The sequence below is a fragment of the Ambystoma mexicanum genome (genome assembly GCF_040938575.1).
Source record: "Ambystoma mexicanum isolate Mex_15411 chromosome 12 unlocalized genomic scaffold, UKY_AmexF1_1 Mex_chr12_unloc.1, whole genome shotgun sequence".
In the NCBI taxonomy this organism is placed as follows: domain Eukaryota; kingdom Metazoa; phylum Chordata; class Amphibia; order Caudata; family Ambystomatidae; genus Ambystoma; species Ambystoma mexicanum.
Window position 1 is genome coordinate 12,193,685 of NW_027182322.1, and position 24,162 is coordinate 12,217,846.

Genomic DNA, 24,162 nt, shown 5'->3' on the forward strand with positions numbered 1-24,162 from the left:
GCGCGTTGGACTTCTAAGTGAATTGGCAAAGTCATTCAAAGGTTGTGGGTTCGAATCCAACCAGAGTCGCATTTTTTACTTTCTTATTCAAATAAGGAACATTATGCATGTGAGGAATGTTTATTTTTGGCCGATGCTTTAATCTTAGTATTTCACCCAAGTTGAACCTATGTATCTAATACAGCATGCAACTGAATCAAAAGCAGTCTGCCTTCCATGGCAACAGGAACATATTGCTCATAAGCAATACAACATCACTGCCAGAAACTTTGCACTTTCCTAATGTATCCTTCCTTCAGAAACATTGTCTTTATAATAGCTGTAAATGAGATAGACCAAAAACACGACACCCTACACTCAGACATTTGTTTCTAGCGACATATAAAGTAAAATCTTCTTTCAAAGCTATTTATGGTATATTCTCTTTGTGTTTTTGTATTGTTAACCAATTGCATGTCTGCACTTTTTATCCAGTTCTTTTTTATTAAGGTATGGAAATGTTGTCCAAACGTATTCAGTTTGCAAGAAAATACAGTAATACCCTATTCTCCGAATTTATCCCTAAAGGAACAAAGGTGTAGTTCAAGGTTTCAGCCAGAAGTGTGATTCTTCTACAGACATTTTATGTTTCAGAAAACAATTATTCTTTCTTGTATCCCAGAAAGCTTGATAATATGATGTGAAGTAAACACTGGATTGACAAAACTTTGATCATCCCTTAATGTACGCAAGTTAATTTTCATCTGGATCTGTGGCGGAATGGATAGCGCGTTGGACTTCTAAGTGAATTGGCAAAGTCATTCAAAGGTTGTGGCTTTGAATACCACCAGAGTTGCATTTTTTACTTTCTTATTCAAACAAGGAACATTATGCATGTGAGGAATGTTTATTTTTGGCCGATGCTTTAATCTTAGTATTTGACCCAAGTTGAACCTATGTATCTAATACAGCATGCAACTGAATCAAAAGCAGTCTGCCTTTCATTGCAACAGGAACATATTGCTCATAAGCAATACAACATCACTACCAGAAACTTGGCACTTTTCTAATGTATCCTTCCTTCAGAAACATTGTCTTTATAATAGCTGTAAATGAGATAGACCAAAACACGACACCCTACGCTCAGACATTTGTTTCTAGCGACATATAAAGTAAAATCTTCTTTCAAAGCTATTTATGGTATATTCTCTTTGTGTTTTTGTATTGTTAACCAATTGTATGTCTGCACTTTTTATCCAGTTATTTTTTATTAAGGTATGGAATTGTTGTCCAAACCAATTCACTTGGCAAGAAAATACTGTAATACCCTATTCTCCGAATTTATCCCTAAAGGAAAAAAGGTGTAGTTCAAGGTTTCACCCAGAAGTGTGATTCTTCTACAGACATTTTATGTTTCGGAAAACAATTATTCTTTCTTGTATCCCAGAAGGCTTGATAATATGATGTGAAGTAAACACTGGATTGACAAAACCTCGATCATCCCCTGATGTACGCAAGTTGATTGTCATCTGGCTCTGTGGCGCAATGGATAGCGCGTTGGACTTCTAAGTGAGTTGTCAAAGTCATTCAAAGGTTGTGGGTTCGAATCCCACCAGAGTCGCATTTTTTACTTTCTTATTCAAACAAGGAACATTATGCATGTGAGGAATGTTTATTTTTGGCCTTTAATCTTAGTATTTGACCCAAGTTGAACCTATGTATCTAATACAGCATGCAACTGAATCAAAAGCAGTCTGCCTTCCATTGCAACAGGAACATATTGCTCATAAGCAATACAACATCACTACCAGAAACTTGGCACTTTTCTAATGTATCCTTCCTTCAGAAACATTGTCTTTATAATAGCTGTAAATGAGATAGACCAAAAACACGACACCCTACACTCAGACATTTGTTTCTAGCGACATATAAAGTAAAATCTTCTTTCAAAGCTATTTATGGTATATTCTCTTTGTGTTTTTGTATTGTTAACCAATTGTATGGCTGCACTTTTTATCCAGTTCTTTTTTATTAAGGTATGGAATTGTTGTCCAAACGTATTCAGTTTGCAAGAAAATACAGTAATACCCTATTCTCCGAATTTATCCCTAAAGGAACAAAGGTGTAGTTCAAGGTTTCACCCAGAAGTGTGATTCTTCTACAGACATTTTATGTTTCAGAAAACAATTATTCTTTCTTGTATCCCAGAAGGCTTGATAATATGATGTGAAGTAAACACTGGATTGACAAAACTTCGATCACCCCTTAATGTACGCAAGTTGATTTTCATCTGGATCTGTGGCGCAATGGATAGCGCGTTGGACTTCTAAGTGAATTGGCAAAGTCATTCAAAGGTTGTGGGTTCGAATCCCACCAGAGTCGCATTTTATACTTTCTAATTCAAACAAGGAACATTATGCATGTGAGGAATGTTTATTTTTGGCCGATGCTTTAATCTTAGTATTTGACCCAAGTTGAACCTATGTATCTAATACAGCATGCAACTGAATCAAAAGCAGTCTGCCTTCCATTGCAACAGGAACATATTGCTCATAAGCAATACAACATCACTGCCAGAAACTTTGCACTTTCCTAATGTATCCTTCCTTCAGAAACATTGTCTTTATAATAGCTGTAAATGAGATAGACCAAAAACACGACACCCTACACTCAGACATTTGTTTCTAGCGACATATAAAGTAAAATCTTCTTTCAAAGCTATTTATGGTATATTCTCTTTGTGTTTTTGTATTGTTAACCAATTGTATGGCTGCACTTTTTATCCAGTTCTTTTTTATTAAGGTATGGAATTGTTGTCCAAACGTATTCAGTTTGCAAGAAAATACAGTAATACCCTATTCTCCGAATTTATCCCTAAAGGAACAAAGGTGTAGTTCAAGGTTTCACCCAGAAGTGTGATTCTTCTACAGACATTTTATGTTTCAGAAAACAATTATTCTTTCTTGTATCCCAGAAGGCTTGATAATATGATGTGAAGTAAACACTGGATTGACAAAACCTCGATCATCCCCTGATGTACGCAAGTTGATTGTCATCTGGCTCTGTGGCGCAATGGATAGCGCGTTGGACTTCTAAGTGAATTGGCAAAGTCATTCAAAGGTTGCGGGTTCGAATCCCACCAGAGTCGCATTTTTTACTTTCTTATTCAAACAAGGAACATTATGCATGTGAGGAATGTTTATTTTTGGCCGATGCTTTAATCTTAGTATTTGACCCAAGTTGAACCTATGTATCTAATACAGCATGCAACTGAATCAAAAGCAGTCTGCCTTCCATTGCAACAGGAACATATTGCTCATAAGGAATACAACATCACTGCCAAAAACTTTGCACTTTCCTAATGTATCCTTCCTTCAGAAACATTGTCTTTATAATAGCTGTAAATGAGATAGACCAAAAACACGACACCCTACACTCAGACATTTGTTTCTAGCGACATATAAAGTAAAATCTTCTATCAAAGCTATTTATGGTATATTCTCTTTGTGTTTTTGTATTGTTAACCAATTGTATGGCTGCACTTTTTATCCAGTTCTTTTTTATTAAGGTATGGAATTGTTGTCCAAACGTATTCAGTTTGCAAGAAAATACAGTAATACCCTATTCTCCGAATTTATCCCTAAAGGAACAAAGGTGTAGTTCAAGGTTTCACCCAGAAGTGTGATTCTTCTACAGACATTTTACGTTTCAGAAAACAATTATTCTTTCTTGTATCCCAGAAGGCTTGATAATATGATGTGAAGTAAACACTGGATTGACAAAACTTCGATCACCCCTTAATGTACGCAAGTTGATTTTCATCTGGATCTGTGGCGCAATGGATAGCGCGTTGGACTTCTAAGTGAATTGGCAAAGTCATTCAAAGGTTGTGGGTTCGAATCCCACCAGAGTCGCATTTTATACTTTCTAATTCAAAGAAGGAACATTATGCATGTGAGGAATGTTTATTTTTGGCCGATGCTTTAATCTTAGTATTTGACCCAAGTTGAACCTATGTATCTAATACAGCATGCAACTGAATCAAAAGCAGTCTGCCTTCCATTGCAACAGGAACATATTGCTCATAAGCAATACAACATCACTGCCAGAAACTTTGCACTTTCCTAATGTATCCTTCCTTCAGAAACATTGTCTTTATAATAGCTGTAAATGAGATAGACCAAAAACACGACACCCTACACTCAGACATTTGTTTCTAGCGACATATAAAGTAAAATCTTCTTTCAAAGCTATTTATGGTATATTCTCTTTGTGTTTTTGTATTGTTAACCAATTGTATGGCTGCACTTTTTATCCAGTTCTTTTTTATTAAGGTATGGAATTGTTGTCCAAACGTATTCAGTTTGCAAGAAAATACAGTAATACCCTATTCTCCGAATTTATCCCTAAAGGAACAAAGGTGTAGTTCAAGGTTTCACCCAGAAGTGTGATTCTTCTACAGACATTTTATGTTTCAGAAAACAATTATTCTTTCTTGTATCCCAGAAGGCTTGATAATATGATGTGAAGTAAACACTGGATTGACAAAACCTCGATCATCCCCTGATGTACGCAAGTTGATTGTCATCTGGCTCTGTGGCGCAATGGATAGCCCGTTGGACTTCTAAGTGAATTGGCAAAGTCATTCAAAGGTTGCGGGTTCGAATCCCCCCAGAGTCGCATTTTTTACTTTCTTATTCAAACAAGGAACATTATGCATGTGAGGAATGTTTATTTTTGGCCGATGCTTTAATCTTAGTATTTGACCCAAGTTGAACCTATGTATCTAATACAGCATGCAACTGAATCAAAAGCAGTCTGCCTTCCATTGCAACAGGAACATATTGCTCATAAGCAATACAACATCACTGCCAGAAACTTTGCACTTTCCTAACGTATCCTTCCTTCAGAAACATTGTCTTTATAATAGCTGTAAATGAGATAGACCAAAAACACGACACCCTACACTCAGACATTTGTTTCTAGCGACATATAAAGTAAAATCTTCTTTCAAAGCTATTTATGGTATATTCTCTTTGTGTTTTTGTATTGTTAACCAATTGTATGGCTGCACTTTTTATCCAGTTCTTTTTTATTAAGGTATGGAATTGTTGTCCAAACGTATTCAGTTTGCAAGAAAATACAGTAATACCCTATTCTCCGAATTTATCCCTAAAGGAACAAAAGTGTAGTTCAAGGTTTCACCCAGAAGTGTGATTCTTCTACAGACATTTTATGTTTCAGAAAACAATTATTCTTTCTTGTATCCCAGAAGGCTTGATAATATGATGTGAAGTAAACACTGAATTGACAAAACTTTGATCATCCCTTAATGTACGCAAGTTGAATTTCATCTGGCTCTATGGCGCAATGGAAAGCGCGTTGGACTTCTAAGTGAATTGGCAAAGTCATTCAAAGGTTGTGGGTTCGAATCCCACCAGAGTCGCATTCTTTACTTTCTAATTCAAACAAGGAACATTATGCATGTGAGGAATGTTTATTTTTGGCCGATGCTTTAATCTTAGTATTTGACCCAAGTTGAACCTATGTATCTAATACAGCATGCAACTGAATCAAAAGCAGTCTGCCTTCCATTGCAACAGGAACATATTGCTCATAAGCAATACAACATCACTACCAGAAACTTGGCACTTTTCTAATGTATCCTTCCTTCAGAAACATTGTCTTTATAATAGCTGTAAATGAGATAGACCAAAAACACGACACCCTACACTCAGACATTTGTTTCTAGCGACATATAAAGTAAAATCTTCTTTCAAAGCTATTTATGGTATATTCTCTTTGTGTTTTTGTATTGTTAACCAATTGCATGTCTGCACTTTTTATCCAGTTCTTTTTTATTAAGGTATGGAAATGTTGTCCAAACGTATTCAGTTTGCAAGAAAATACAGTAATACCCTATTCTCCGAATTTATCCCTAAAGGAACAAAGGTGTAGTTCAAGGTTTCAGCCAGAAGTGTGATTCTTCTACAGACATTTTATGTTTCAGAAAACAATTATTCTTTCTTGTATCCCAGAAAGCTTGATAATATGATGTGAAGTAAACACTGGATTGACAAAACTTTGATCATCCCTTAATGTACGCAAGTTAATTTTCATCTGGATCTGTGGCGGAATGGATAGCGCGTTGGACTTCTAAGTGAATTGGCAAAGTCATTCAAAGGTTGTGGCTTTGAATACCACCAGAGTTGCATTTTTTACTTTCTTATTCAAACAAGGAACATTATGCATGTGAGGAATGTTTATTTTTGGCCGATGCTTTAATCTTAGTATTTGACCCAAGTTGAACCTATGTATCTAATACAGCATGCAACTGAATCAAAAGCAGTCTGCCTTTCATTGCAACAGGAACATATTGCTCATAAGCAATACAACATCACTACCAGAAACTTGGCACTTTTCTAATGTATCCTTCCTTCAGAAACATTGTCTTTATAATAGCTGTAAATGAGATAGACCAAAACACGACACCCTACGCTCAGACATTTGTTTCTAGCGACATATAAAGTAAAATCTTCTTTCAAAGCTATTTATGGTATATTCTCTTTGTGTTTTTGTATTGTTAACCAATTGTATGTCTGCACTTTTTATCCAGTTATTTTTTATTAAGGTATGGAATTGTTGTCCAAACCAATTCACTTGGCAAGAAAATACTGTAATACCCTATTCTCCGAATTTATCCCTAAAGGAAAAAAGGTGTAGTTCAAGGTTTCACCCAGAAGTGTGATTCTTCTACAGACATTTTATGTTTCGGAAAACAATTATTCTTTCTTGTATCCCAGAAGGCTTGATAATATGATGTGAAGTAAACACTGGATTGACAAAACCTCGATCATCCCCTGATGTACGCAAGTTGATTGTCATCTGGCTCTGTGGCGCAATGGATAGCGCGTTGGACTTCTAAGTGAATTGTCAAAGTCATTCAAAGGTTGTGGGTTCGAATCCCACCAGAGTCGCATTTTTTACTTTCTTATTCAAACAAGGAACATTATGCATGTGAGGAATGTTTATTTTTGGCCTTTAATCTTAGTATTTGACCCAAGTTGAACCTATGTATCTAATACAGCATGCAACTGAATCAAAAGCAGTCTGCCTTCCATTGCAACAGGAACATATTGCTCATAAGCAATACAACATCACTACCAGAAACTTGGCACTTTTCTAATGTATCCTTCCTTCAGAAACATTGTCTTTATAATAGCTGTAAATGAGATAGACCAAAAACACGACACCCTACACTCAGACATTTGTTTCTAGCGACATATAAAGTAAAATCTTCTTTCAAAGCTATTTATGGTATATTCTCTTTGTGTTTTTGTATTGTTAACCAATTGTATGGCTGCACTTTTTATCCAGTTCTTTTTTATTAAGGTATGGAATTGTTGTCCAAACGTATTCAGTTTGCAAGAAAATACAGTAATACCCTATTCTCCGAATTTATCCCTAAAGGAACAAAGGTGTAGTTCAAGGTTTCACCCAGAAGTGTGATTCTTCTACAGACATTTTATGTTTCAGAAAACAATTATTCTTTCTTGTATCCCAGAAGGCTTGATAATATGATGTGAAGTAAACACTGGATTGACAAAACTTCGATCACCCCTTAATGTACGCAAGTTGATTTTCATCTGGATCTGTGGCGCAATGGATAGCGCGTTGGACTTCTAAGTGAATTGGCAAAGTCATTCAAAGGTTGTGGGTTCGAATCCCACCAGAGTCGCATTTTATACTTTCTAATTCAAACAAGGAACATTATGCATGTGAGGAATGTTTATTTTTGGCCGATGCTTTAATCTTAGTATTTGACCCAAGTTGAACCTATGTATCTAATACAGCATGCAACTGAATCAAAAGCAGTCTGCCTTCCATTGCAACAGGAACATATTGCTCATAAGCAATACAACATCACTGCCAGAAACTTTGCACTTTCCTAATGTATCCTTCCTTCAGAAACATTGTCTTTATAATAGCTGTAAATGAGATAGACCAAAAACACGACACCCTACACTCAGACATTTGTTTCTAGCGACATATAAAGTAAAATCTTCTTTCAAAGCTATCTTTGTGTTTTTGTATTGTTAACCAATTGTATGTCTGCACTTTTTATCCAGTTCTTTTTTTATTAAGGTATGAAATTGTTGTCCAAACCAATTCACTTGGCAAGAAAATACTGTAATACCCTATTCTCTGAATTTCTCCCCAAGCGAACAAAGGTGCAGTTCAAGGTTTCACCCCGAACTGTGATTCTTGCTACAGACATTTAATGTTTCAGAAAACAATCATTCTTTCATGTATCCCAGAAGGCTTGATAATGTGATGTGAAGTAAACACTGGATTGACAAAACTTCGATCATCCCTTACTGTATGCAAGTGGATTTTCATCTGGCTCTGTGGCGCAATGGATAGCGCGTTGGACTTCTAAGTGAATTGGCAAAGTCATTCAAAGGTTGTGGGTTCGAATCCAACCAGAGTCGCATTTTTTACTTTCTTATTCAAATAAGGAACATTATGCATGTGAGGAATGTTTATTTTTGGCCGATGCTTTAATCTTAGTATTTCACCCAAGTTGAACCTATGTATCTAATAGAGCATGCAACTGAATCAAAAGCAGTCTGCCTTCCATGGCAACAGGAACATATTGCTCATAAGCAATACAACATCACTGCCAGAAACTTTGCACTTTCCTAATGTATCCTTCCTTCAGAAACATTGTCTTTATAATAGCTGTAAATGAGATAGACCAAAAACACGACACCCTACACTCAGACATTTGTTTCTAGCGACATATAAAGTAAAATCTTCTTTCAAAGCTATTTATGGTATATTCTCTTTGTGTATTTGTATTGTTAACCAATTGCATGTCTGCACTTTTTATCCAGTTCTTTTTTATTAAGGTATGGAAATGTTGTCCAAACGTATTCAGTTTGCAAGAAAATACAGTAATACCCTATTCTCCGAATTTATCCCTAAAGGAACAAAGGTGTAGTTCAAGGTTTCAGCCAGAAGTGTGATTCTTCTACAGACATTTTATGTTTCAGAAAACAATTATTCTTTCTTGTATCCCAGAAAGCTTGATAATATGATGTGAAGTAAACACTGGATTGACAAAACCTCGATCATCCCCTGATGTACGCAAGTTGATTGTCATCTGGCTCTGTGGCGCAATGGATAGCGCGTTGGACTTCTAAGTGAATTGGCAAAGTCATTCAAAGGTTGTGGGTTCGAATCCCACCAGAGTCGCATTTTTTACTTTCTTATTCAAACAAGGAACATTATGCATGTGAGGAATGTTTATTTTTGGCCGATGCTTTAATCTTAGTATTTGACCCAAGTTGAACCTATGTATCTAATACAGCATGAAACTGAATCAAAAGCAGTCTGCCTTCCATTGCAACAGGAACATATTGCTCATAAGCAATACAACATCACTGCCAGAAACTTTGCACTTTCCTAACGTATCCTTCCTTCAGAAACATTGTCTTTATAATAGCTGTAAATGAGATAGACCAAAAACACGACACCCTACACTCAGACATTTGTTTCTAGCGACATATAAAGTAAAATCTTCTTTCAAAGCTATTTATGGTATATTCTCTTTGTGTTTTTGTATTGTTAACCAATTGTATGGCTGCACTTTTTATCCAGTTCTTTTTTATTAAGGTATGGAATTGTTGTCCAAACGTATTCAGTTTGCAAGAAAATACAGTAATACCCTATTCTCCGAATTTATCCCTAAAGGAACAAAGGTGTAGTTCAAGGTTTCACCCAGAAGTGTGATTCTTCTACAGACATTTTATGTTTCAGAAAACAATTATTCTTTCTTGTATCCCAGAAGGCTTGATAATATGATGTGAAGTAAACACTGGATTGACAAAACTTCGATCATCCCTTAATGTACGCAAGTTGATTTTCAACTGGCTCTGTGGCGCAATGGATAGCGCGTTGGACTTCTAAGTGAATTGGCAAAGTCATTCAAAGGTTGTGGGTTCGAATCCCACCATAGTCGTATTTTTTACTTTCTTATTCAAACAAGCAACATTATGCATGTGAGGAATGTTTATTTTTGGCCGATGCTTTAATCTTAGTATTTGACCCAAGTTGAACCTATGTATCTAATACAGCATGCAACTGAATCAAAAGCAGTCTGCCTTCCATTGCAACAGGAACATATTGCTCATAAGCAATACAACATCACTGCCAGAAACTTTGCACTTTCCTAATGTATCCTTCCTTCAGAAACATTGTCTTTATAATAGCTGTAAATGAGATAGACCAAAAACACGACACCCTACACTCAGACATTTGTTTCTAGCGACATATAAAGTAAAATCTTCTTTCAAAGCTATGTATGGTATATTCTCTTTGTGTTTTTGTATTGTTAACCAATTGTATGGCTGCACTTTTTATCCAATTCTTTTTTATTAAGGTATGGAATTGTTGTCCAAACGTATTCAGTTTGCAAGAAAATACAGTAATACCCTATTCTCCGAATTTATCCCTAAAGGAACAAAAGTGTAGTTCAAGGTTTCACCCAGAAGTGTGATTCTTCTACAGACATTTTATGTTTCAGAAAACAATTATTCTTTCTTGTATCCCAGAAGGCTTGATAATATGATGTGAAGTAAACACTGGATTGACAAAACTTCGATCATCCCTTAATGTACGCAAGTTGATTTTCATCTGGCTCTGTGGCGCAATGGATAGCGTGTTGGACTTCTAAGAGAATTGGCAAAGTCATTCAAAGGTTGTGGGTTCGAATCCCACCAGAGTCGTATTTTTTACTTTCTTATTCAAACAAGGAACATTATGCATGTGAGGAATGTTTATTTTTGGCCGATGCTTTAATCTTAGTATTTGACCCAAGTTGAACCTATGTATCTAATACAACATGCAACTGAATCAAAAGCAGTCTGCCTTCCATTGCAACAGGAACATATTGCTCATAAGGAATACAACATCACTGCCAAAAACTTTGCACTTTCCTAATGTATCCTTCCTTCAGAAACATTGTCTTTATAATAGCTGTAAATGAGATAGACCAAAAACACGACACCCTACACTCAGACATTTGTTTCTAGCGACATATAAAGTAAAATCTTCTTTCAAAGCTATTTATGGTATATTCTCTTTGTGTTTTTGTATTGTTAACCAATTGTATGGCTGCACTTTTTATCCAGTTCTTTTTTATTAAGGTATGGAATTGTTGTCCAAACGTATTCAGTTTGCAAGAAAATACAGTAATACCCTATTCTCCGAATTTATCCCTAAAGGAACAAAGGTGTAGTTCAAGGTTTCACCCAGAAGTGTGATTCTTCTACAGACATTTTATGTTTCAGAAAACAATTATTCTTTCTTGTATCCCAGAAGGCTTGATAATATGATGTGAAGTAAACACTGGATTGACAAAACTTCGATCATCCCTTAATGTACGCAAGTTGGTTTTCGTCTGGCTCTGTGGTGCAATGGATAGCGCGTTGGACTTCTAAGTGAATTGGCAAAGTCATTCAAAGGTTGTGGGTTCGAATCCCACCAGAGTCGCATTTTTTACTTTCTAATTCAAACAAGGAACATTATGCATGTCAGGAATGTTTATTTTTGGCCGATGCTTTAATCTTAGTATTTGACCCAAGTTGAACCTATGTATCTAATACAGCATGCAACTGAATCAAAAGCAGTCTGCCTTCCATTGCAACAGGAACATATTGCTCATAAGCAATACAACATCACTGCCAGAAACTTTGCACTTTCCTAATGTATCCTTCCTTCAGAAACATTGTCTTTATAATAGCTGTAAATGAGATAGACCAAAAACACGACACCCTACACTCAGACATTTGTTTCTAGCGACATATAAAGTAAAATCTTCTTTCAAAGCTATCTTTGTGTTTTTGTATTGTTAACCAATTGTATGTCTGCACTTTTTATCCAGTTCTTTTTTATTAAGGTATGAAATTGTTGTCCAAACCAATTCACTTGGCAAGAAAATACTGTAATACCCTATTCTCTGAATTTCTCCCCAAGCGAACAAAGGTGCAGTTCAAGGTTTCACCCCGAACTGTGATTCTTGCTACAGACATTTAATGTTTCAGAAAACAATCATTCTTTCATGTATCCCAGAAGGCTTGATAATGTGATGTGAAGTAAACACTGGATTGACAAAACTTCGATCATCCCTTACTGTATGCAAGTGGATTTTCATCTGGCTCTGTGGCGCAATGGATAGCGCGTTGGACTTCTAAGTGAATTGGCAAAGTCATTCAAAGGTTGTGGGTTCGAATCCAACCAGAGTCGTATTTTTTACTTTCTTATTCAAATAAGGAACATTATGCATGTGAGGAATGTTTATTTTTGGCCGATGCTTTAATCTTAGTATTTCACCCAAGTTGAACCTATGTATCTAATACAGCATGCAACTGAATCAAAAGCAGTCTGCCTTCCATGGCAACAGGAACATATTGCTCATAAGCAATACAACATCACTGCCAGAAACTTTGCACTTTCCTAATGTATCCTTCCTTCAGAAACATTGTCTTTATAATAGCTGTAAATGAGATAGACCAAAAACACGACACCCTACACTCAGACATTTGTTTCTAGCGACATATAAAGTAAAATCTTCTTTCAAAGCTATTTATGGTATATTCTCTTTGTGTTTTTGTATTGTTAACCAATTGCATGTCTGCACTTTTTATCCAGTTCTTTTTTATTAAGGTATGGAAATGTTGTCCAAACGTATTCAGTTTGCAAGAAAATACAGTAATACCCTATTCTCCGAATTTATCCCTAAAGGAACAAAGGTGTAGTTCAAGGTTTCAGCCAGAAGTGTGATTCTTCTACAGACATTTTATGTTTCAGAAAACAATTATTCTTTCTTGTATCCCAGAAAGCTTGATAATATGATGTGAAGTAAACACTGGATTGACAAAACTTTGATCATCCCTTAATGTACGCAAGTTAATTTTCATCTGGATCTGTGGCGGAATGGATAGCGCGTTGGACTTCTAAGTGAATTGGCAAAGTCATTCAAAGGTTGTGGGTTCGAATCCCACCAGAGTCGCATTTTTTACTTTCTTATTCAAACAAGGAACATTATGCATGTGAGGAATGTTTATTTTTGGCCGATGCTTTAATCTTAGTATTTGACCCAAGTTGAACCTATGTATCTAATACAGCATGCAACTGAATCAAAAGCAGTCTGCCTTCCATTGCAACAGGAACATATTGCTCATAAGCAATACAACATCACTGCCAGAAACTTTGCACTTTCCTAACGTATCCTTCCTTCAGAAACATTGTCTTTATAATAGCTGTAAATGAGATAGACCAAAAACACGACACCCTACACTCAGACATTTGTTTCTAGCGACATATAAAGTAAAATCTTCTTTCAAAGCTATTTATGGTATATTCTCTTTGTGTTTTTGTATTGTTAACCAATTGTATGGCTGCACTTTTTATCCAGTTCTTTTTTATTAAGGTATGGAATTGTTGTCCAAACGTATTCAGTTTGCAAGAAAATACAGTAATACCCTATTCTCCGAATTTATCCCTAAAGGAACAAAGGTGTAGTTCAAGGTTTCACCCAGAAGTGTGATTCTTCTACAGACATTTTATGTTTCAGAAAACAATTATTCTTTCTTGTATCCCAGAAGGCTTGATAATATGATGTGAAGTAAACACTGGATTGACAAAACTTCGATCATCCCTTAATGTACGCAAGTTAATTTTCAACTGGCTCTGTGGCGCAATGGATAGCGCGTTGGACTTCTAAGTGAATTGGCAAAGTCATTCAAAGGTTGTGGGTTCGAATCCCACCAGAGTTGTATTTTTTACTTTCTTATTCAAACAAGGAACATTATGCATGTGAGGAATGTTTATTTTTGGCCGATGCTTTAATCTTAGTATTTGACCCAAGTTGAACCTATGTATCTAATACAGCATGCAACTGAATCAAAAGCAGTCTGCCTTCCATTGCAACAGGAACATATTGCTCATAAGCAATACAACATCACTGCCAGAAACTTTGCACTTTCCTAATGTATCCTTCCTTCAGAAACATTGTCTTTATAATAGCTGTAAATGAGATAGACCAAAAACACGACACCCTACACTGAGACATTTGTTTCTAGCGACATATAAAGTAAAATCTTCTTTCAAAGCTATGTATGGTATATTCTCTTTGTGTTTTTGTATTGTTAACCAATTGTATGGCTGCACTTTTTATCCAGTTCTTTTTTATTAAGGTATGGAATTGTTGTCCAAACGTATTCAGTTTGCAAGAAAATACAGTAATACCCTATTCTCCGAATTTATCCCTAAAGGAACAAAGGTGTAGTTCAAGATTTCACCCAGAAGTGTGATTCTTCTACAGACATTTTATGTTTCAGAAAACAATTATTCTTTCTTGTATCCCAGAAGGCTTGATAATATGATGTGAAGTAAACACTGGATTGACAAAACTTCGATCATCCCTTAATGTACGCAAGTTGATTTTCGTCTGGCTCTGTGGTGCAATGGATAGCGCGTTGGACTTCTAAGTGAATTGGCAAAGTCATTCAAAGGTTGTGGGTTCGAATCCCACCAGAGTCGCATTTTTTACTTTCTAATTCAAACAAGGAACATTATGCATGTCAGGAATGTTTATTTTTGGCCGATGCTTTAATCTTAGTATTTGACCCAAGTTGAACCTATGTATCTAATACAGCATGCAACTGAATCAAAAGCAGTCTGCCTTCCATTGCAACAGGAACATATTGCTCATAAGCAATACAACATCACTGCCAGAAACTTTGCACTTTCCTAATGTATCCTTCCTTCAGAAACATTGTCTTTATAATAGCTGTAAATGAGATAGACCAAAAACACGACACCCTACACTCAGACATTTGTTTCTAGCGACATATAAAGTAAAATCTTCTTTCAAAGCTATCTTTGTGTTTTTGTATTGTTAACCAATTGTATGTCTGCACTTTTTATCCAGTTCTTTTTTATTAAGGTATGAAATTGTTGTCCAAACCAATTCACTTGGCAAGAAAATACTGTAATACCCTATTCTCTGAATTTCTCCCCAAGCGAACAAAGGTGCAGTTCAAGGTTTCACCCCGAACTGTGATTCTTGCTACAGACATTTAATGTTTCAGAAAACAATCATTCTTTCATGTATCCCAGAAGGCTTGATAATGTGATGTGAAGTAAACACTGGATTGACAAAACTTCGATCATCCCTTACTGTATGCAAGTGGATTTTCATCTGGCTCTGTGGCGCAATGGATAGCGCGTTGGACTTCTAAGTGAATTGGCAAAGTCATTCAAAGGTTGTGGGTTCGAATCCAACCAGAGTCGCATTTTTTACTTTCTTATTCAAATAAGGAACATTATGCATGTGAGGAATGTTTATTTTTGGCCGATGCTTTAATCTTAGTATTTCACCCAAGTTGAACCTATGTATCTAATACAGCATGCAACTGAATCAAAAGCAGTCTGCCTTCCATGGCAACAGGAACATATTGCTCATAAGCAATACAACATCACTGCCAGAAACTTTGCACTTTCCTAATGTATCCTTCCTTCAGAAACATTGTCTTTATAATAGCTGTAAATGAGATAGACCAAAAACACGACACCCTACACTCAGACATTTGTTTCTAGCGACATATAAAGTAAAATCTTCTTTCAAAGCTATTTATGGTATATTCTCTTTGTGTTTTTGTATTGTTAACCAATTGCATGTCTGCACTTTTTATCCAGTTCTTTTTTATTAAGGTATGGAAATGTTGTCCAAACGTATTCAGTTTGCAAGAAAATACAGTAATACCCTATTCTCCGAATTTATCCCTAAAGGAACAAAGGTGTAGTTCAAGGTTTCAGCCAGAAGTGTGATTCTTCTACAGACATTTTATGTTTCAGAAAACAATTATTCTTTCTTGTATCCCAGAAAGCTTGATAATATGATGTGAAGTAAACACTGGATTGACAAAACTTTGATCATCCCTTAATGTACGCAAGTTAATTTTCATCTGGATCTGTGGCGGAATGGATAGCGCGTTGGACTTCTAAGTGAATTGGCAAAGTCATTCAAAGGTTGTGGCTTTGAATACCACCAGAGTTGCATTTTTTACTTTCTTATTCAAACAAGGAACATTATGCATGTGAGGAATGTTTATTTTTGGCCGATGCTTTAATCTTAGTATTTGACCCAAGTTGAACCTATGTATCTAATACAGCATGCAACTGAATCAAAAGCAGTCTGCCTTTCATTGCAACAGGAACATATTGCTCATAAGCAATACAACATCACTACCAGAAACTTGGCACTTTTCTAATGTATCCTTCCTTCAGAAACATTGTCTTTATAATAGCTGTAAATGAGATAGACCAAAACACGACACCCTACGCTCAGACATTTGTTTCTAGCGACATATAAAGTAAAATCTTCTTTCAAAGCTATTTATGGTATATTCTCTTTGTGTTTTTGTATTGTTAACCAATTGTATGTCTGCACTTTTTATCCAGTTATTTTTTATTAAGGTATGGAATTGTTGTCCAAACGTATTCACTTGGCAAGAAAATACTGTAATACCCTATTCTCCGAATTTATCCCTAAAGGAACAAAGGTGTAGTTCAAGGTTTCACCCAGAAGTGTGATTCTTCTACAGACATTTTATGTTTCAGAAAACAATTATTCTTTCTTGTATCCCAGAAGGCTTGATAATATGATGTGAAGTAAACACTGGATTGACAAAACCTCGATCATCCCCTGATGTACGCAAGTTGATTGTCATCTGGCTCTGTGGCGCAATGGATAGCGCGTTGGACTTCTAAGTGAATTGGCAAAGTCATTCAAAGGTTGTGGGTTCGAATCCCACCAGAGTCGCATTTTTTACTTTCTTATTCAAACAAGGAACATTATGCATGTGAGGAATGTTTATTTTTGGCCGATGCTTTAATCTTAGTATTTGACCCAAGTTGAACCTATGTATCTAATACAGCATGCAACTGAATCAAAAGCAGTCTGCCTTCCATTGCAACAGGAACATATTGCTCATAAGGAATACAACATCACTGCCAAAAACTTTGCACTTTCCTAATGTATCCTTCCTTCAGAAACATTGTCTTTATAATAGCTGTAAATGAGATAGACCAAAAACACGACACCCTACACTCAGACATTTGTTTCTAGCGACATATAAAGTAAAATCTTCTTTCAAAGCTATTTATGGTATATTCTCTTTGTGTTTTTGTATTGTTAACCAATTGTATGGCTGCACTTTTTATCCAGTTCTTTTTTATTAAGGTATGGAATTGTTGTCCAAACGTATTCAGTTTGCAAGAAAATACAGTAATACCCTATTCTCCGAATTTATCCCTAAAGGAACAAAGGTGTATTTCAAGGTTTCACCCAGAAGTGTGATTCTTCTACAGACATTTTATGTTTCAGAAAACAATTATTCTTTCTTGTATCCCAGAAGGCTTGATAATATGATGTGAAGTAAACACTGGATTGACAAAACTTCGATCATCCCTTAATGTACGCAAGTTGAGTTTCAACTGGCTCTGTGGCGCAATGGATAGCGCGTTGGACTTCTAAGAGAATTGGCAAAGTCATTCAAAGGTTGTGGGTTCGAATCCCACCAGAGTCGTATTTTTTACTTTCTTATTCAAACAAGGAACATTATGCATGTGAGGAATGTTTATTTTTGGCCGATGCTTTAATCTTAGTATTTCACCCAAGTTGAACCTATGTATCTAATACAGCATGCAACTGAATCAAAAGCAGTCTGCCTTCCATTGCAACAGGAACATATTGCTCATAAGCAATACAACATCACTGCCAGAAACTTTGCACTTTCCTAATGTATCCTTCCTTCAGAAACATTGTCTTTATAATAGCTGTAAATGAGATAGACCAAAAACACAACACCCTACACTCAGACATTTGTTTCTAGCGACATATAAAGTAAAATATTCTTTCAAAGCTATTTATGGTATATTCTCTTTGTGTTTTTGTATTGTTAACCAATTGTATGGCTGCACTTTTTATCCAGTTCTTTTTTATTAAGTTATGGAATTGTTGTCCAAACGTATTCAGTTTGCAAGAAAATACAGTAATACCCTATTCTCCGAATTTATCCCTAAAGGAACAAAAGTGTAGTTCAAGGTTTCACCCAGAAGTGTGATTCTTCTACAGACATTTTATGTTTCAGAAAACAATTATTCTTTCTTGTATCCCAGAAGGCTTGATAATATGATGTGAAGTAAACACTGAATTGACAAAACTTTGATCATCCCTTAATGTACGCAAGTTGAATTTCATCTGGCTCTATGGCGCAATGGAAAGCGCGTTGGACTTCTAAGTGAATTGGCAAAGTCATTCAAAGGTTGTGGGTTCGAATCCCACCAGAGTCGCATTCTTTACTTTCTAATTCAAACAAGGAACATTATGCATGTGAGGAATGTTTATTTTTGGCCGATGCTTTAATCTTAGTATTTGACCCAAGTTGAACCTATGTATCTAATACAGCATGCAACTGAATCAAAAGCAGTCTGCCTTCCATTGCAACAGGAACATATTGCTCATAAGCAATACAACATCACTACCAGAAACTTGGCACTTTTCTAATGTATCCTTCCTTCAGAAACATTGTCTTTATAATAGCTGTAAATGAGATAGACCAAAAACACGACACCCTACACTCAGACATTTGTTTCTAGCGACATATAAAGTAAAATCTTCTTTCAAAGCTATTTATGGTATATTCTCTTTGTGTTTTTGTATTGTTAACCAATTGTATGTCTGCACTTTTTATCCAGCTCTTTTTTATTAAGGTATGGAATTGTTGTCCAAACCTATTCACTTGGCAAGAAAATACTGTAATACCCTATTCTCTGAATTTCTCCCCAAGCGAACAAAGGTGCAGTTCAAGGTTTCACACAGAAGTGTGATTCTTGTTACAGACATTTTATGTTTCAGAAAACAATCATTCTTTGATGTGTCCCAGAAGGCTTGATAATGTGATGTGAAGTAAACACCGGATTGACAAAACTTCGATCATCCCTTAATGTACGCAAGTTAATTTTCATCTGGCTCTGTGGCGCAATGGATAGCGCATTGGACTTCTAAGTGAATTGGCAAAGTCATTCAAAGGTTGTGGGTTCGAATCCCACCAGAGTCACATTTTTTACTTTCTTATTCAAACAAGGAACATTATGCATGTGAGGAATGTTTATTTTTGGCCGATGCTTTAATCTTAGTATTTGACCCAAGTTGAACCTATGTATCTAATACAGCATGCAACTGAATCAAAAGCAGTCTGCCTTCCATTGCAACAGGAACATATTGCTCATAAGGAATACAACATCACTGCCAGAAACTTTGCACTTTCCTAATGTATCCTTCCTTCAGAAACATTGTCTTTATAATAGCTGTAAATGAGATAGACCAAAAACACGACACCCTACACTCAGACATTTGTTTCTAGCGACATATAAAGTAAAATCTTCTTTCAAAGCTATTTATGGTATATTCTCTTTGTGTTTTTGTATTGTTAACCAATTGTATGGCTGCACTTTTTATCCAGTTCTTTTTTATTAAGGTATGGAATTGTTGTCCAAACGTATTCAGTTTGCAAGAAAATACAGTAATACCCTATTCTCCGAATCTATCCCTAAAGGAACAAAGGTGTAGTTCAAGGTTTCACCCAGAAGTGTGATTCTTCTGCAGACATTTTATGTTTCAGAAAACAATTATTCTTTCTTGTATCCCAGAAGGCTTGATAATATGATGTGAAGTAAACACTGGATTGACAAAACTTCGATCACCCCTTAATGTACGCAAGTTGATTTTCATCTGGCTCTGTGGCGCAATGGATAGCGCGTTGGACTTCTAAGTGAATTGGCAAAGTCATTCAAAGGTTGTGGGTTCGAATCCCACCAGAGTCGTATTTTTTACTTTCTTATTCAAACAAGGAACATTATGCATGTGAGGAATGTTTATTTTTGGCCGATGCTTTAATCTTAGTATTTGACCCAAGTTGAACCTATGTATCTAATACAGCATGCAACTGAATCAAAAGCAGTCTGCCTTCCATTGCAACAGGAACATATTGCTCATAAGGAATACAACATCACTGCCAGAAACTTTGCACTTTCCTAATGTATCCTTCCTTCAGAAACATTGTCTTTATAATAGCTGTAAATGAGATAGACCAAAAACACGACACCCTACACTCAGACATTTGTTTCTAGCGACATATAAAGTAAAATCTTCTTTCAAAGCTATTTATGGTATATTCTCTTTGTGTTTTTGTATTGTTAACCAATTGTATGGCTGCACTTTTTATCCAGTTCTTTTTTATTAAGGTATGGAATTGTTGTCCAAACGTATTCAGTTTGCAAGAAAATACAGTAATACCCTATTCTCCGAATTTATCCCTAAAGGAACAAAGGTGTAGTTCAAGGTTTCACCCAGAAGTGTGATTCTTCTAAAGACATTTTATGTTTCAGAAAACAATTATTCTTTCTTGTATCCCAGAAGGCTTGATAATATGATGTGAAGTAAACACTGGATTGACAAAACCTCGATCATCCCCTGATGTACGCAAGTTGATTGTCATCTGGCTCTGTGGCGCAATGGATAGCGCTTTGGACTTCTAAGTGAATTGGCAAAGTCATTCAAAGGTTGCGGGTTCGAATCCCACCAGAGTCACATTTTTTACTTTCTTATTCAAACAAGGAACATTATGCATGTGAGGAATGTTTATTTTTGGCCGATGCTTTAATCTTAGTATTTGACCCAAGTTGAACCTATGTATCTAATACAGCATGCAACTGAATCAAAAGCAGTCTGCCTTCCATTGCAACAGGAACATATTGCTCATAAGCAATACAACATCACTGCCAGAAACTTTGCACTTTCCTAACGTATCCTTCCTTCAGAAACATTGTCTTTATAATAGCTGTAAATGAGATAGACCAAAAACACGACACCCTACACTCAGACATTTGTTTCTAGCGACATATAAAGTAAAATCTTCTTTCAAAGCTATTTATGGTATATTCTCTTTGTGTTTTTGTATTGTTAACCAATTGTATGGCTGCACTTTTTATCCAGTTCTTTTTTATTAAGGTATGGAATTGTTGTCCAAACGTATTCAGTTTGCAAGAAAATACAGTAATACCCTATTCTCCGAATTTATCCCTAAAGGAACAAAGGTGTAGTTCAAGGTTTCACCCAGAAGTGTGATTCTTCTACAGACATTTTATGTTTCAGAAAACAATTATTCTTTCTTGTATCCCAGAAGGCTTGATAATATGATGTGAAGTAAACACTGGATTGACAAAACTTCGATCATCCCTTAATGTACGCAAGTTGATTTTCAACTGGCTCTGTGGCGCAATGGATAGCGCGTTGGACTTCTAAGTGAATTGGCAAAGTCATTCAAAGGTTGTGGGTTCGAATCCCACCAGAGTCGTATTTTTTACTTTCTTATTCAAACAAGGAACATTATGCATGTGAGGAATGTTTATTTTTGGCCGATGCTTTAATCTTAGTATTTGACCCAAGTTGAACCTATGTATCTAATACAGCATGCAACTGAATCAAAAGCAGTCTGCCTTCCATTGCAACAGGAACATATTGCTCATAAGGAATACAACATCACTGCCAAAAACTTTGCACTTTCTAATGTATCCTTCCTTCAGAAACATTGTCTTTATAATAGCTGTAAATGAGATAGACCAAAAACACGACACCCTACACTCAGACATTTGTTTCTAGCGACATATAAAGTAAAATCTTCTTTCAAAGCTATTTATGGTATATTCTCTTTGTGTTTTTGTATTGTTAACCTATTGTATGGCTGCACTTTTTATCCAGTTCTTTTTTATTAAGGTATGGAATTGTTGTCCAAACGTATTCAGTTTGCAAGAAAATACAGTAATACCCTATTCTCCGAATTTATCCCTAAAGGAACAAAGGTGTAGTTCAAGGTTTCACCCAGAAGTGTGATTCTTCTACAGACATTTTATGTTTCAGAAAACAATTATTCTTTCTTGTATCCCAGAAGGCTTGATAATATGATGTGAAGTAAACACTGGATTGACAAAACTTCGATCATCCCTTAATGTACGCAAATTGATGTTAATCTGGCTCTGTGGCGCAATGGATAGCGCGTTGGACTTCTAAGTGAATTGGCAAAGTCATTCAAAGGTTGTGGGTTCGAATCCCACCAGAGTCGCATTTTTTACTTTCTTATTCAAACAAGGAACATTATGCATGTGAGGAATGTTTATTTTTGGCCGATGCTTTAATCTTAGTATTTGACCCAAGTTGAACCTATGTATCTAATACAGCATGCAACTGAATCAAAAGCAGTCTGCCTTCCATTGCAACAGGAACATATTGCTCATAAGCAATACAACATCACTGCCAGAAACTTTGCACTTTCCTAACGTATCCTTCCTTCAGAAACATTGTCTTTATAATAGCTGTAAATGAGATAGACCAAAAACACGACACCCTACACTCAGACATTTGTTTCTAGCGACATATAAAGTAAAATCTTCTTTCAAAGCTATTTATGGTATATTCTCTTTGTGTTTTTGTATTGTTAACCAATTGTATGGCTGCACTTTTTATCCAGTTCTTTTTTATTAAGGTATGGAATTGTTGTCCAAACGTATTCAGTTTGCAAGAAAATACAGTAATACCCTATTCTCCGAATTTATCCCTAAAGGAACAAAGGTGTAGTTCAAGGTTTCACCCAGAAGTGTGATTCTTCTACAGACATTTTATGTTTCAGAAAACAATTATTCTTTCTTGTATCCCAGAAGGCTTGATAATATGATGTGAAGTAAACACTGGATTGACAAAACTTCGATCATCCCTTAATGTACGCAAGTTGATTTTCAACTGGCTCTGTGGCGCAATGGATAGCGCGTTGGACTTCTAAGTGAATTGGCAAAGTCATTCAAAGGTTGTGGGTTCGAATCCCACCAGAGTCGTATTTTTTACTTTCTTATTCAAACAAGGAACATTATGCATGTGAGGAATGTTTATTTTTGGCCGATGCTTTAATCTTAGTATTTGACCCAAGTTGAACCTATGTATCTAATACAGCATGCAACTGAATCAAAAGCAGTCTGCCTTCCATTGCAACAGGAACATATTGCTCATAAGCAATACAACATCACTGCCAGAAACTTGGCACTTTTCTAATGTATCCTTCCTTCAGAAACATTGTCTTTATAATAGCTGTAAATGAGATAGACCAAAAACACGACACCCTACACTCAGACATTTGTTTCTAGCGACATATAAAGTAAAATCTTCTTTCAAAGCTATTTATGGTATATTCTCTTTGTGTTTTTGTATTGTTAACCAATTGTATGGCTGCACTTTTTATCCAGTTCTTTTTTATTAAGGTATGGAATTGTTGTCCAAACGTATTCAGTTTGCAAGAAAATACAGTAATACCCTATTCTCCGAATTTATCCCTAAAGGAACAAAAGTGTAGTTCAAGGTTTCACCCAGAAGTGTGATTCTTCTACAGACATTTTATGTTTCAGAAAACAATTATTCTTTCTTGTATCCCAGAAGGCTTGATAATATGATGTGAAGTAAACACTGGATTGACAAAACTTCGATCATCCCTTAATGTACGCAAGTTGATTTTCAACTGGCTCTGTGGCGCAATGGATAGCGCGTTGGACTTCTAAGTGAATTGGCAAAGTCATTCAAAGGTTGTGGGTTCGAATCCCACCAGAGTCGTATTTTTTACTTTCTTATTCAAACAAGGAACATTATGCATGTGAGGAATGTTTATTTTTGGCCGATGCTTTAATCTTAGTATTTGACCCAAGTTGAACCTATGTATCTAATACAGCATGCAACTGAATCAAAAGCAGTCTGCCTTCCATTGCAACAGGAACATATTGCTCATAAGGAATACAACATCACTGCCAAAAACTTTGCACTTTCTAATGTATCCTTCCTTCAGAAACATTGTCTTTATAATAGCTGTAAATGAGATAGACCAAAAACACGACACCCTACACTCAGACATTTGTTTCTAGCGACATATAAAGTAAAATCCTCTTTCAAAGCTATTTATGGTATATTCTCTTTGTGTTTTTGTATTGTTAACCAATTGTATGGCTGCACTTTTT

At 35.9% G+C, this 24,162-nt stretch overlaps 17 non-coding genes across 17 annotated transcripts; all 17 read left to right on the forward strand.

Moving 5' to 3' along the window:
- Nucleotides 1–1,510: 1,510 nt before the first annotated feature.
- TRNAR-UCU (transfer RNA arginine (anticodon UCU)) lies at nucleotides 1,511–1,600 on the forward strand. Its single transcript is given in 2 exon segments — nucleotides 1,511–1,547; nucleotides 1,565–1,600. It is a non-coding gene; the product is annotated as a tRNA-Arg (tRNA).
- A 3,735-nt stretch (nucleotides 1,601–5,335) lies between these two features.
- On the forward strand, nucleotides 5,336–5,425 carry TRNAR-UCU (transfer RNA arginine (anticodon UCU)). Its single transcript is given in 2 exon segments — nucleotides 5,336–5,372; nucleotides 5,390–5,425. It is a non-coding gene; the product is annotated as a tRNA-Arg (tRNA).
- A 1,441-nt stretch (nucleotides 5,426–6,866) lies between these two features.
- On the forward strand, nucleotides 6,867–6,956 carry TRNAR-UCU (transfer RNA arginine (anticodon UCU)). The gene is given in 2 exon segments: nucleotides 6,867–6,903; nucleotides 6,921–6,956. It is a non-coding gene; the product is annotated as a tRNA-Arg (tRNA).
- Nucleotides 6,957–9,147: 2,191 nt separating this feature from the next.
- TRNAR-UCU (transfer RNA arginine (anticodon UCU)) lies at nucleotides 9,148–9,237 on the forward strand. Its single transcript is given in 2 exon segments — nucleotides 9,148–9,184; nucleotides 9,202–9,237. It is a non-coding gene; the product is annotated as a tRNA-Arg (tRNA).
- Nucleotides 9,238–10,679: 1,442 nt separating this feature from the next.
- TRNAR-UCU (transfer RNA arginine (anticodon UCU)) lies at nucleotides 10,680–10,769 on the forward strand. The gene is given in 2 exon segments: nucleotides 10,680–10,716; nucleotides 10,734–10,769. It is a non-coding gene; the product is annotated as a tRNA-Arg (tRNA).
- A 676-nt stretch (nucleotides 10,770–11,445) lies between these two features.
- Nucleotides 11,446–11,535, forward strand: TRNAR-UCU (transfer RNA arginine (anticodon UCU)). The gene is given in 2 exon segments: nucleotides 11,446–11,482; nucleotides 11,500–11,535. It is a non-coding gene; the product is annotated as a tRNA-Arg (tRNA).
- Nucleotides 11,536–13,730: 2,195 nt separating this feature from the next.
- Nucleotides 13,731–13,820, forward strand: TRNAR-UCU (transfer RNA arginine (anticodon UCU)). Its single transcript is given in 2 exon segments — nucleotides 13,731–13,767; nucleotides 13,785–13,820. It is a non-coding gene; the product is annotated as a tRNA-Arg (tRNA).
- Nucleotides 13,821–14,496: 676 nt separating this feature from the next.
- On the forward strand, nucleotides 14,497–14,586 carry TRNAR-UCU (transfer RNA arginine (anticodon UCU)). The gene is given in 2 exon segments: nucleotides 14,497–14,533; nucleotides 14,551–14,586. It is a non-coding gene; the product is annotated as a tRNA-Arg (tRNA).
- Nucleotides 14,587–16,780: 2,194 nt separating this feature from the next.
- TRNAR-UCU (transfer RNA arginine (anticodon UCU)) lies at nucleotides 16,781–16,870 on the forward strand. Its single transcript is given in 2 exon segments — nucleotides 16,781–16,817; nucleotides 16,835–16,870. It is a non-coding gene; the product is annotated as a tRNA-Arg (tRNA).
- Nucleotides 16,871–17,546: 676 nt separating this feature from the next.
- On the forward strand, nucleotides 17,547–17,636 carry TRNAR-UCU (transfer RNA arginine (anticodon UCU)). Its single transcript is given in 2 exon segments — nucleotides 17,547–17,583; nucleotides 17,601–17,636. It is a non-coding gene; the product is annotated as a tRNA-Arg (tRNA).
- Nucleotides 17,637–18,312: 676 nt separating this feature from the next.
- TRNAR-UCU (transfer RNA arginine (anticodon UCU)) lies at nucleotides 18,313–18,402 on the forward strand. Its single transcript is given in 2 exon segments — nucleotides 18,313–18,349; nucleotides 18,367–18,402. It is a non-coding gene; the product is annotated as a tRNA-Arg (tRNA).
- Nucleotides 18,403–19,079: 677 nt separating this feature from the next.
- Nucleotides 19,080–19,169, forward strand: TRNAR-UCU (transfer RNA arginine (anticodon UCU)). The gene is given in 2 exon segments: nucleotides 19,080–19,116; nucleotides 19,134–19,169. It is a non-coding gene; the product is annotated as a tRNA-Arg (tRNA).
- Nucleotides 19,170–19,845: 676 nt separating this feature from the next.
- TRNAR-UCU (transfer RNA arginine (anticodon UCU)) lies at nucleotides 19,846–19,935 on the forward strand. The gene is given in 2 exon segments: nucleotides 19,846–19,882; nucleotides 19,900–19,935. It is a non-coding gene; the product is annotated as a tRNA-Arg (tRNA).
- Nucleotides 19,936–21,377: 1,442 nt separating this feature from the next.
- On the forward strand, nucleotides 21,378–21,467 carry TRNAR-UCU (transfer RNA arginine (anticodon UCU)). The gene is given in 2 exon segments: nucleotides 21,378–21,414; nucleotides 21,432–21,467. It is a non-coding gene; the product is annotated as a tRNA-Arg (tRNA).
- Nucleotides 21,468–22,142: 675 nt separating this feature from the next.
- Nucleotides 22,143–22,232, forward strand: TRNAR-UCU (transfer RNA arginine (anticodon UCU)). The gene is given in 2 exon segments: nucleotides 22,143–22,179; nucleotides 22,197–22,232. It is a non-coding gene; the product is annotated as a tRNA-Arg (tRNA).
- A 676-nt stretch (nucleotides 22,233–22,908) lies between these two features.
- Nucleotides 22,909–22,998, forward strand: TRNAR-UCU (transfer RNA arginine (anticodon UCU)). Its single transcript is given in 2 exon segments — nucleotides 22,909–22,945; nucleotides 22,963–22,998. It is a non-coding gene; the product is annotated as a tRNA-Arg (tRNA).
- Nucleotides 22,999–23,674: 676 nt separating this feature from the next.
- TRNAR-UCU (transfer RNA arginine (anticodon UCU)) lies at nucleotides 23,675–23,764 on the forward strand. The gene is given in 2 exon segments: nucleotides 23,675–23,711; nucleotides 23,729–23,764. It is a non-coding gene; the product is annotated as a tRNA-Arg (tRNA).
- The last annotated feature ends 398 nt before the right edge of the window (nucleotides 23,765–24,162 follow it).